Source organism: Fundulus heteroclitus, chromosome 24 (assembly GCF_011125445.2).
Source record: "Fundulus heteroclitus isolate FHET01 chromosome 24, MU-UCD_Fhet_4.1, whole genome shotgun sequence".
Taxonomy (NCBI): Eukaryota; Metazoa; Chordata; class Actinopteri; order Cyprinodontiformes; family Fundulidae; genus Fundulus; species Fundulus heteroclitus.
The window spans coordinates 10532904-10545289 of NC_046384.1; the positions used below are offsets into that span (position 1 = coordinate 10532904).

General features: G+C 37.8%; 1 long non-coding RNA gene and 1 other non-coding gene across 2 annotated transcripts; both read left to right on the top strand.

Annotated features, from left to right (window-relative positions):
- Positions 1-3972: 3972 nt before the first annotated feature.
- Positions 3973-7514, top strand: LOC105917413. The gene is made up of 3 exons (XR_004927936.1): positions 3973-4062; positions 4172-4206; positions 4299-7514. It is a non-coding gene; the product is annotated as an uncharacterized LOC105917413 (transcript).
- Positions 7515-7614: 100 nt separating this feature from the next.
- LOC110366878 lies at positions 7615-12168 on the top strand. The gene is made up of 3 exons (XR_002427046.2): positions 7615-7828; positions 11768-11878; positions 11972-12168. It is a non-coding gene; the product is annotated as an uncharacterized LOC110366878 (long non-coding RNA).
- The last annotated feature ends 218 nt before the right edge of the window (positions 12169-12386 follow it).

Sequence of the window (12386 nt, forward strand, 5' to 3'; positions counted from 1 at the left end):
CGTGACAACATGTACTTAGCTCAACTGGCCATGTAGTAGCGCTGTTTTCACAAAATGGTTACAAAACAATACTTTAACACGTGCTTATTCCGTTTTAGGCCTGTAAATTATATTTTATTAATCTTCGGAGTTGTTTCCCTCCCAAAAATAATGTATTATTCTTAAGACTTGTTTGCTTTACCCATCAAACTAAAACCACATTGTCGAGAGATTTGGAAAAACAAAAGACAGGGGAAAAATAGAGTACTTTATGTTGTTTATATAACTTTTTTTAATAAGAAAACTGCACAACTTTACTCTATGATGCAAATCTACCCATTATTAACCAACTAACTAACTAAATAAATCAGTTTAAGACTACAAGAGACTACTAAACGTATAGACGGACCATACTTATTTACTTAACCTGTCTAAAATGAAAATAACTCAGAATTACAGTTAAAACGTTATGGTTAAAAATGTAACTAAACAAGCATGTTCCATCCTTTGTTCTTTCAATATCAAATCAACCCAAAATACTTCTTTAAAATCACAATATTGCTGATTCACAAAGATATGTGGCCCTGTGGTGACGGTGTTGACCCATAAACAACCACAAACAAATGGAGTGGGCATTAAAGCCATTAAACAGGCCGCAGTGTCCTCATCTTCTCATGAGATCACCCTCCATCCTCCGCTGAAACCGCAGGCGCGCTGCAAGAGGTCGCGCTGCTCTGCAGGAGATGCACATGGTGAAGATTAAAGGAGAGGAGAAAGGAAAGGAAGTCAGCTTGAAGATAGCAAACCACAGAGGCTGTCAAGAAGTGATGAAGGCGGCGTCAAGGTGCACAAACTGAAAGACGCCTCGGAAATGACTGAAAGACAGAGAGAAAACTAGAGATTTTGGTTCAGTGCAAGATGTTTGCTGCAGCTGGATTATGAGAGGAACCTCTGAGACGTCTCACTGACTTGGACGATTTGCGGAAGCAAGACCACCCACTGACTTGTTCTCACCTCAGAAAAGTATTATTCCTCCTGCATTAAAGGGGAACAGGTACTGCACGCTGTGAGCGACGGTGAAAAGAGGAAGCAGCTCTGACTGCTTTGTTTAACAAACTAATGATGTGTTCCGGGGAGCATTTCCCAGTTGAGCTGGTGGGAGCTGGACGGTGAAGGGAGAGATCATGAAGCCCTCTCTGCACTGGATGGCCCTGAGTTGGTCCATCTGGGCCGTCCTGTTCTTCACCTCAAAGGCTAACGGTAAGTAAAAATGTGTTCATTATTTGCCATTTCTTACTTTCCTTAGCTTTGGTAACCACAGCCGATATTTCTGTTAAAGACCAATGTCAACATTAGTGAAATAATGTTGGTAATGTGACACCCAGAGGTCCGATCCGCCAAACTCAAAGCTCCTGATGATTTTGAGGGAACGTTAGAAGACTTATTGGCCCTATGTTATATTATCCAGATGTCTGGACAGCAGGCAGACTGTTTAAGCCCCTTCAATTGTATAATACGCTGCCAGACCGCTGCAATGCATACAAATGATGGCTGAGCCTCAAATTGGCGAAGTGAGCCAGACTTTACATGAAAGCAATGCCATTTGATTGAGCGCGTGTTTTTCTGCAGGTTATAAGCCTTTTTACTGTAATATGATTGGTTGAAACATAACCTGTTAGCTGAATCTTGATTTAGTTTTCTTTGTTTAAAAGAGTAGTAGTATACTTGAACTTTTTGCCTTAACGTTTATTTAGTTTTGTTATTTACAACAAAATTATATATATATATATATATATATATATATATATATATATATATATATATATATTATAACCACTCAATAGCGTCAAAATTTTTGAATACCATTTGGAAAAAAATGTGCATTTAAAATAAATGTTCTGTAAATAAAACATTGCAATATGGTAGATACAGGAACAATGTTAAACTACTTCAAAAAAGGCTCAGACTTAGCTGCCGGTTGTCGGATCAACAGCAGAAAAACTTGCAGTGAAACAAGAAGGCCGAGGGCTCCATGTAAAATGAAAGCGCACACAATCGGCTATTTGAACCACTTTGTTTAAAAGAAAAAGTCTAATTTATATCATCTAGTATGCAGAGAAATAGCTGCAAGTCCAAAAGACACTTTTATACTAAACATGTTGGGCATCCTGATGATATCCACTCTTTCTCTACTCAAAGCAAAGCTAAATGAATCCTTTGGAGCGATCACAGCTGATCTAAACCTGCCATGAACCTCCAAACCTGGAAGTGTGAAAATGTTGACTTGAGGTCGCATGACATGAAAAGCTGAAGGGATGATTTATGATGATGATTTATTAAAGTGCACCATAAATCTAAAGCCTATTAACACTGATATTTGATAAAATGATAATTTAATTTAACAAAGTTGGTTTTAGATACAGAAACACAGAAACACAGAAACCAAACAGTCTTTCTAATTGAGGACATGTATCTCCCTGATTTAATTTTTGTGACAAGCTCAGTCAAAGTTTTAAATTATTTATACACAGAAAACATAATTTTATCTTTGTTATCTTATGTCTTCTTGTGCTTTAGATGAGGAGTGCGAACCAGAACTACAAGTTCGTCGGAACACAATTTATAAAACATTTTCTGGAGAAGAACTCAGGATTGATTGCCCAGTTGTGTTCTGCAGCAATTCACCACCAACCATCAACTGGTATAAAATTGAGGACAAAACGGTTCATCTCAATGTCAGCAATAACAATTACATCAAAAAAGGATGGGAAACATCAGGTCTGTCCAAAGGGATATTCTACCTGATCTTTAAAAACATTGTCAGCAATGACTCAGGTATTTATCGGTGTGCAAGTGGAGGTAGTGTTAGTCATACCATCAACATCACTGTTTATGGTGAGTAATCTTTTGTTTTTTTTAATAATACTACAAGTTATATTTGTCCAAAGCAGCACGCCTGTTTATGAGCTAATAACAATTTTTTGATCTCCAGATGCTACTGAGGCCAGTACTAACACACATACAACAATAACCAATGACATAAGTAAGGAAAGTTAGTATTTGTATCCTCATTTTGTATCAATCTATAGAAATTTTATGCTTTCCTACTTTCATTCTCCTGTAGGCTAACATTTTCACCTTAATGTACATTAAAGAGGCCTCAAATAAAATTTCTAAAATTATTTTGAGGTTTTGGGGTATAATATAATATATTCTAATATATTATATTATACCCTCAAAATGGGGGTATTGACTATTTTTTAAAATATGGTTGTAGACAATCAGAGTGAAGTCAACTTAGTAGAGTTGCATATCGTTACTGCAACCAACCCTTTTACTCAGGAGGGACATTTGGCCTGCCAAAACAACGAGCTGACCTAATTTTTTTTTATGAAATTCTTTGAAGAATTTACATATGCAACAATATCAACTACATGAAATGGTTTATAAAGTAATGTCATGGCACCTTTAAGTGTAAAGATTATGGAGATAAATATAAATTTAAATGCTTAAATATAGCATAGAATTTATCTACATTGAAAAAGGTTTTCTGGAACCTTGTATTACACAATTTATTTTGATTCACTTGACCTTATGAAAAATGAGAAATTATGACCCATAATCACACTTCAGGTGAAGATGTTGATGCAAGTTATACACTGAAGTCACTACGAGTACCTCATAGAAAAATACCATAAATTGTTAGTTGTATGAAACATTTAGCTGACTGGTAGGAATTGATGTGTAGTTGGTAGAAAAAGTCTCACGGCAGAAAGAAAGTGCCATTTGCATAGCATTTTTATAGTGTTATATTCGACTTTAGGGACCAAAATTATCAATAAAGGAAACTGTTAAAAAGTAATTATTTTTACTGTTGCCAATATAATAAGGCACTTTTTAAAGTTGAATGAACAAACACATAAGTTTATTTTAATTGTGCTCTATTTTGTGCTACAGCAGAAGACCATCAAGAATCACAAACAACTAACGACTTTCTGATGTATGTCTACTGCGCTGCTGGCATTGGTGCATTCGTCATCATCGTGATTATTCTATCTGTGATATGCATGCAGGGATGCAAAAGTGAGTTTTCCCTGATATTTTCTATATCATTCTTTTAACATCAACTTGCAATTGATATGTTTAACACTCAGAAACATTAATAACATTTAACAAACTCCTCAACCTGCAGGGAAATCAAAGAAAGACAAAGGAACAGAAAATCAGGTGAGTCAAGCTGACCTTTCAGGAGTATACCCTCCCCACTCACAGTATCTTTAATTTTTTTACTTATTTGCTTTTTTTTCTTACTTTTGCAGTACATGGAGATTCCCTTGGCTGAGCAAGGCGCCCTAAATGCCACGGGGCTCCAACATTCACCAAGAGGAAACTCTAACCCGCTGCCGTCTCGTAGGACCAGTGAGAGAAAAACCACAGCTCCACCTCCAGAGCCGAGGATCTCAGGAGATAACGTCCAGCTTTACGGCCAGGTGGTACAGGACAGAAAGAGACTGAGGAATGCAACTCAGGCGGGTGAAGCCAATGCCAATGTTGTGTACGCTTCTCTGAACCACGGGCCGGCACCAAGAGAGGTGACCCGGCCACATCGGCAGATGGAGGAGACAGAGTACGCAGCTATACGTTTGACATAAAGACGGAAGGTCTGCTGGATTAAATCACACTAGTTTCCTTTCCAGAGGAGCACTGGAGGGATTCATCACAGCAAGGAGTCTAGAAATAGACAAATTATCACTTCCTTTACATTTTGGAAACACCGATCTTTCTTACAACAGAGTACGTTCATGGATTTCCCTCATCAGCGTCACTGGATGTGTGTGATTTCTGCTGTCTTTCTGCTGGGGATAAAGTCATTTCCAGCTGAAGCCAAACTGAGAGCATCGACGTCACAGCAAACAATGTGGAGTAAAAAGCATGTTTCACGTTCTTCATAAGGGAAACCAAAAGGAAAATGGACCGTATCTCTTTTCAATGATTGTTAACCAAAAGGAAGTCAACACTTATCTAAGTCCCTCCACCCCGAACTTCATTTTTGTACCCTTCTTCCGCCCTTGGTGCTAAACTACAAGAAGTACACCGCAACAGTTAAATGAAGAGCGGCATGAGATGAATAAGTAGGTTATCCCACCACTTTATATACAAAAGCAGTGTTACAGAAATCAGTCAGCGTTTCCTCAGAAAACATTTTAACAACCACAACTGAGCCGATGGGGCTAGCTAACCGTAGCCTCTAAGCTAGCCCCTAAGCTAGCCCCTCGGCTAACAGCCTTTGCTGGATGGTTTCACAGTAAAAGAAAGAGCTAAATGAACCACAAACTATTATTTTATACTTATTTCTAAAGATTGTTTTATTTTTTTGTTTTCCTTCATTAGGGACTTAAGATCTACAAAAAGCAAGTGTGCTATTTGTGTGCTATAATTATTTATTGTGAGCACAAAATGACACCAAAAAGTTAACACATTTTTCAAAAATATCCATAGGTTGTCATGTTTTACTTTCTTTATTAGGAAATGTTGGGTATATTATGATACATGACCTAGCAGGTACATTTGGAAAATAGTTGACAAAAAGTAGCTACCTTGAATGTCAGAGAAACATAATGGTAACTAATGATAGCCTATTGTGTATTAAATTAGATTAAAAAAAGATAAAGATGTGAACTAGATGTGAACCAATTAAACTAATAGGAGTCTTATATGCCACAGGGCTCCAATTCTGCTACACAACTATGTAAAATACACATTAGTGGTATAGTGGTATTATTCATTAGGTGCTGGTTATGTCACCCTTTTCCATTAAGTATGTTTACAGTTTTGCTCATTTTACCCGAATACTTCTAGTTTGAAAAGATCTGTCCGCCACAGGAAGCTTTGTAGCCACCAGGCGTCAATTTGTACCCACCTTTGTGACACTTCGAACCAGTTTGACAACCAATTATTTAAGTTAGCTTCAATAACCTACTCCTTGCCTAGTGTAAGGGTTATGTTATTTCAACAAATAATAGCTTCTGCTTCAATAAAGCAGAAGATTATTAGATTATTCTTACCTCGAGAGATTATTCTTACCTCGAGGAGATTTTGGTACAAAGCAATCTTTGAATTTTACCAACATGTTTCATCTGACTGGAAGAAATATTAAAATGTTGACAGAAAATCTGTGGAGGGAACTTTGGATCAGGGTGATGGCAGAGAGACATTTCCAGTCTTAAAAGCTTAAAGCTCATCAAAAAAAAGGAATCTTGAAAAACCCAGTGGAAACATGCAACATACTAGCCAGGACTAATATAAAAAGATTAGATTATAATGCCGACAAAGCACTGATTATTAAGAATGGTGCCAATAACTTTTTTGACCTGTAATTTTAAGACAAACTGTAATTCAAAACAGATAAACTGTGTATTTAAAAAAAAATTACTCCTTTGACATAGTTAAGTCACTGTTGGAGAGATGCCTGCCTCATTTTCTGTCAGAAAAAAACTTCTTGGTTGAATAATTTTGGTCCTAAATGTGTGTGACTTCAATCAATATCAAATTATTTTGGTTGAATTAAAGGTCATTGTCTATTATATTTCATGACACTTAACTGGTCAAAACAGGTATCAGATCCACAGCTTTAAGCCGACATTATTAGCATCATATTAATCAGCGTGACTAGGATGTACAAAATAAATCTAGTTATAGGTGAGATATGAGCTTTTATATATCAAATACTTAACTATTTAGATAACTAAACTGGGACCCATTTTTAAAAAGTATGGGTGCAAAGATAGTACAAACTGAAAGTAGCTCGGGACAAACGGCAGCAAATGGGTACATAATGAGGACATGGATTGGCAAAAGGGTGAGTTGATCTTGAAACTTTTAAACTAAACTAATATTGTTTCATCCGGTGACCATATTTATTTCTACAGGAACACCAGAGTTGTATCTGTTTTTCTACTGGTAACAGTCGCCATTGAATGTAGTTTTTCCTGCTGTTTGACTCTCCTATGAAGCAAGTACAAACTTTCCAAAGCTGTTTCTTGGACTTTTTTTCTTTAAATAAGGACATTGTGTGTTTACGTGTGTGTACCAGCAAACAGTGATTCACATCTTTGACAATAATGAATGCAATCAGAGTTTTCAAACTGAGCCTGCAAACTATTACGTGACTTCTCCGCAGCGGAGGCACAACAACTGTTGCTCTTCCGCATGTTTTGCACTTACTTTGAGTTAAAGGTGATTTTGTTGCATGTGCATGACTTGAAAAATCTTTATTTGGAACAATTTCAATCATTTCAGGTATTGTAGCCTTGTACGATATCAGATGAGTCATTTTCTGACTTTTTGTATGACTGCAAAATTTTATTCTGATTTATGATTGCGATTCCTTAGGAAGGTAGAATGTAATCCTAATCACTGCGTGCAATAAAGTAATGTATATTTGTGTGCAATGAAATAATGTACATTTAAAACTTTGGATTTGATCACGTGGAGTTGAGTCCCCTTTCTATGGTAATTTTGAACATTTCCTTAAAACTCCCCGGCACAGATCTACTGAAATTAAACAAAATGTGTGTAGAGAAAAACTGTCTTCCTGTAATAACTACGATCAAAGCTGTCAGATTAACATTTACAGGAGGAACTGTGCAGAAAACCTCTACCCAAAGACCCCCATGATCAAAAACAGGAAGTAAAGCCAACCACATGAGAGATCTGTAGAACTCAGAACGCTCTCAGCCTCCCCTGAAGTGGATCATTTCTCAGGTTCCCAACATGAAATCTTACAGCTACAAAGTCCTTTTTCATGTGCTGATCTTACCACTATTCGTTGGCTCTCAGGAGGATGGCGGTAAGTTATTATCATACAGTAATGCACCTTTTTATGTCATAAAATCATAAATTTTCTTCATATTTGTACCTATTTGAGAAATGTAGAAATAACAAAACACTTTCTCTAAAGTTTTTCACTTTGTTCAGTAAAAACTTAAAAAAAAAGATCTTCACTCTTCATTGTATAGAAGTGTTTCAGGTGATATTGCAGGTTTTGGTTAACATTATGGATTTCCGTTTAATTTTTCTTCTTTAAATTGCGCACATTGGGATAGTCTTAATCAAAAAGAAGGCGATGAGCACAAAAAAAGGCTTGTTTTAAATAACAAAACGTAATCTCTTAGAACGGGAAGTTCCTAAATATTAAATGTTACCAACATTAATAAAAGTGTTAACACCCTTAACACCCTATAATGTAAACTTTAAGCTGTTTATATTAAGTGGGACAAACTTAAAACCACTGAATGCTGTGTGGCTTTCTGCACCATGTTTAACCTTAATTTGGTGGACACAGCTGCATCACAAGCGCCTGCATCTTCCTCACAGACTTACTGTTAATACAGTTATTACTGTGGCAGAAGAAGAACCCTTCATATTTAGTCTTTTATGTTGTGATCTGTTCCTGGAGCAGAACAATAATATTAGCAGGACTAATGACAGTTTTTACAGCGTTGGTTGGAGAAGAAGTCAGGATTGATATCCTTGTTAAGTTGTTTTTATACCAACAGTCTCCTGGTTCACACATGACGCAACACGCTAATCCTAATGAGAGGATAAATTGAAGTATACCTCCTGATCCTCCAAAATATTAACCAAAGCCATTCTGGAGCGTGTCAGAGTGAAAGTGGAGGCAGTGTGAGTGATGCAGTCGCCTCCGCTGACAGTAAAGAGTGTTACTCTCTGCACGTCATAGCTCTGATCCATTCAACTCTGTGCGGTTTCACAACTTAAACTGTGCACAAATAGGGAAATCTACATTTGCACACTTTCCCTCTGAGTTAATTAAGGCGCAGCTTTCAGGAAATCTAATTGGAGGCTCATAAACCAGAGCTTCTGTCTTCAGCGGATCTTGATTTAGCAGAGAGAGATAAAGACATGGATCGGCCTTCAGCCACTGCTGCATCTGACCCAACCTTCTTACACCACTAACACAGCCAAGTCTCTAAGCTCTTGGATTTATTTTAAGGTTATTTCTATGCATTTTTCCAACAGGAATTGGATACTTACAATATTTATGGTAGTTGGACATAAATTGGATACAAGAAATTCAAGTTTAACTAGAACTGCAAGCGTTTATGATTGGGTTCAAAGCTTAATGCTGCATATCTGCCCCTGGCGACGCCCTTCCAGCACAGCCGAAGCACTCAGGCCTCTATAGGCTTTTTCCTTACCAATGTTTCCCCTTACCAAAGCAAACAATGGAAAGTTAAGTGATTTTCCTTCCACTTAACTTTCCATTGATTATCCCAGATTAAAGGTTTATATCAGTTGCCAGATTATACTGTTTTTTTTTTCAGGTTCCAACTCACATTAGGGACGATATTTAAATTCAACCACTCTGAAAAAAACCTCAATACCTGTCAATATTTTGTGTATTTTTATACAATAAATAAGATCTTGAAACTTTGTAGACAGAAAGAATGACAGAGAGTAGAAAGTTGCTGAATATTTTGCCCAAAGATCAATGGGAGGCAGAGAGCTCAGGTGTTCCTGCTACAGCAGAAATACTTTATGCTAAAAAGTAAACAAACTACAGTCAGGACACACCAAAGTTATTTCTGTCGGCAAATGCTACTGATCACTTTGCGTTTGTGTTTTTAAATTCACACACAGCTCAACTTTTTGGCATGTTTCCTACAAAAAAAGGGAAGTAATCTACTAAAAACAAGTTTTTTTTTATGTCTACAAACATGTCGCTGTTCTAGGAAGGAAGGTTTCATCCTTGTCTAGCAATATTTTCCACTTTTACCAAAATGCTCAAAATGGGATTGAAGAGTATTTTTTTTTACCTACAAATATTTTCAAACTCATCTGTGTTCATTTAATTAGTTCCTGTTCTTTTGTAGTTTTTTTGTGTGTGTTGGGGAAAAAAAAGATAGTTGGGAGAAGACCTTGAAGGAGCTGAACTCAGGAAGTTCACACACCAGAGCCATACATCTGTTCTTTAGAAACACCAGAGCGTGCAGCACTCAAACTCAATGCTCACACGGCATATGACGCTTCTTTGTGCGACTGAATAGATTCCCAGATAATAATCCCAGATGTCAAAATAGGATAAAACTTGAGCTTTTAATCAGCAATTTAAATATTTGTCTAAAAGATACTGACATCACACAATCACTCAAGGTTTACCGCAGTGAACAAACTCAACTTCTAGTTAATGTTTTCATATACTGTGAATTTTATCACAAGGCCCAAATAAACACAATCTGAAAAGTGTGGCATGCTCTCCTGAGCCAATACTTTGTGGAAGCCCCTCTTACTGCATTTTCATGTGGAGACTTTAGTTTAGTAACAAAAGTCAAAGATCCGGTGCTGGAGCATACTCTTGATAGTTTTGCTGATTTTTCTCAGGAAAGTATTTCAGGCTCAGTCAGATGGGATGAATCGTGTCTGTGAACCTAAATTTTAATGTCTTACCACAGATCTAAAAGCAGAGGTCTTGACCCCCGGTCCTCAGCACCCACTGTACTGCATGTTCTAGGTGTAGTTGTGGGTGACGAACTAAATGGGTGATTTAAATGGCCTCAGCAGCCCCTCATGGCTGCATTCATCTGATTCAGGTGTGGTGGAGCAGAGACGCATCTAAAGCATGCTGGATAGTGGGTCCTGGGGACCAGGGAGACCCCTGATCTAAAAATTTCCAGCTCTGGTTGCATGCTTAGGGTCAATATCCTGCTGGAAGGTGAACCCTCCATCTCCATCTCAACTCTTCTGCAGCATCTAAAACCTGGTTCACACGGCAGAATTTTAAAATATTCGGACGATTTTCAAAGCCTGAGAGAAACCACACGTAACGATAAGAAATCTCGTACAGCGTGTGGTGCCCGGTAAGAAGGCGAGCTCAACACACCACACACGAACAGATTTCACTCAGAATGGAACAGATGTCAGACAGGAAGTCTTGTGAAACCTCCTACGATCAAACAGTAAATAAACATGGACGACGAGGAAGAACGATGGCGACAGTCTGTGGACTGATTTTAACGTAGAAAAAACATAACGAAAAGAAAAAATGTGTTAATTAAAGGAGTGGAGACGTTTACTGCACTATGATATGGAGGTGAGTTGTTTTTTTCCCCTCACCTCGCTTTCTGATTGGCTACACGTAACATTCAACAGGCTGCCTGCTCCTTTCTCCTCAGGAGACATCACACGTTAGGATTATTGGGGTGAAACAATCCAACATGTTGAACATCCTCGATTTGAGGTTGGAGCGGTCCTAACGAACGCTCTTAACACGCCACACACGGCAGGAACATCTCTTTAGATTATCTTAAGAGATTCTCAGAAGGCGGAGATCAAGGCAAAAATTGGGCTAAAAATCCTGCCGTGGGAACCAGCCGTAACAAACTTTCTTGTAATGGTGACTTGTATAGAGCTCCATCAACCTTCTAATCAACTCTTTTCATGTGACTTTTATAGATTCCCGCATTCCTCTCTTTCATGAAACGCCAGATTTATGGGGTGAAGAACAAATGCTGACAGATTTTTCCACTTAACCTGTAGACTTTTTTGAGGTTAAACCCAAATGTACGCCACACTTTTCAGATTGTCCCTGTAAGTACATCCCAACAATTTTGGGGTTATAATGTGAAACAAACTCTGAACCAGCTAAAAGGGTTTGAATACTTTTGCAAGGTGCTGTCTATTCTACAATAAAAGGTGCGGAGCATCAATTTAAATTGTACATAAAGATGCCTCTTCTTTGCTGATGTGAATTTTCCTTTTCTTGCAGGGAAGCTCCCAGCTCTGGACACATTCTCAATCATGTACCGCGTTCTTGGATTTGTGGCTTTTTTGATTATAATCCTATCTATATGTATAAAATCATATTGTGTGAGCAAAGGTAAGACTTCCATATTAAATAAAATACAGATAACCTGTTGATTATCAGGATTTGAGAACAATAATTCATTGAATTTTCTTTTTCATTATGCAGGAAACTGCCTGAAAAGAGCGGCTCCAGTTTCTCCACCTGGGAACCACATCTATGAAAATGATTAAATCCATTTCTAAACCGTAGAGCTATCACACAACAGCTGCTCTGTTGGGTCTTGTGTCGTCTCTGGTGGTTTTGGTTGCGAACATTAAAAATAACACGCAAGTGGAAATAAATTTGCATTTGGCGCTACACAACCAGCCGTTTGTTTGGGTGTTCTTGAAACACTGAGAGCCAGACTGCGAACATGTCAAAGGGGAACTGCTTCAGCGCCAGGCAGGTTCTCTTTAATGTGCAGAAAGGACTGTGAGAGACGACAGGTAATAGTTATGCTTCCTGTACAGGTAACGCTTTTGCACACATCCTGTACAAATGTTACTTTCGAAAAGGTTGTGTCAGGACTACAGTACAGAGT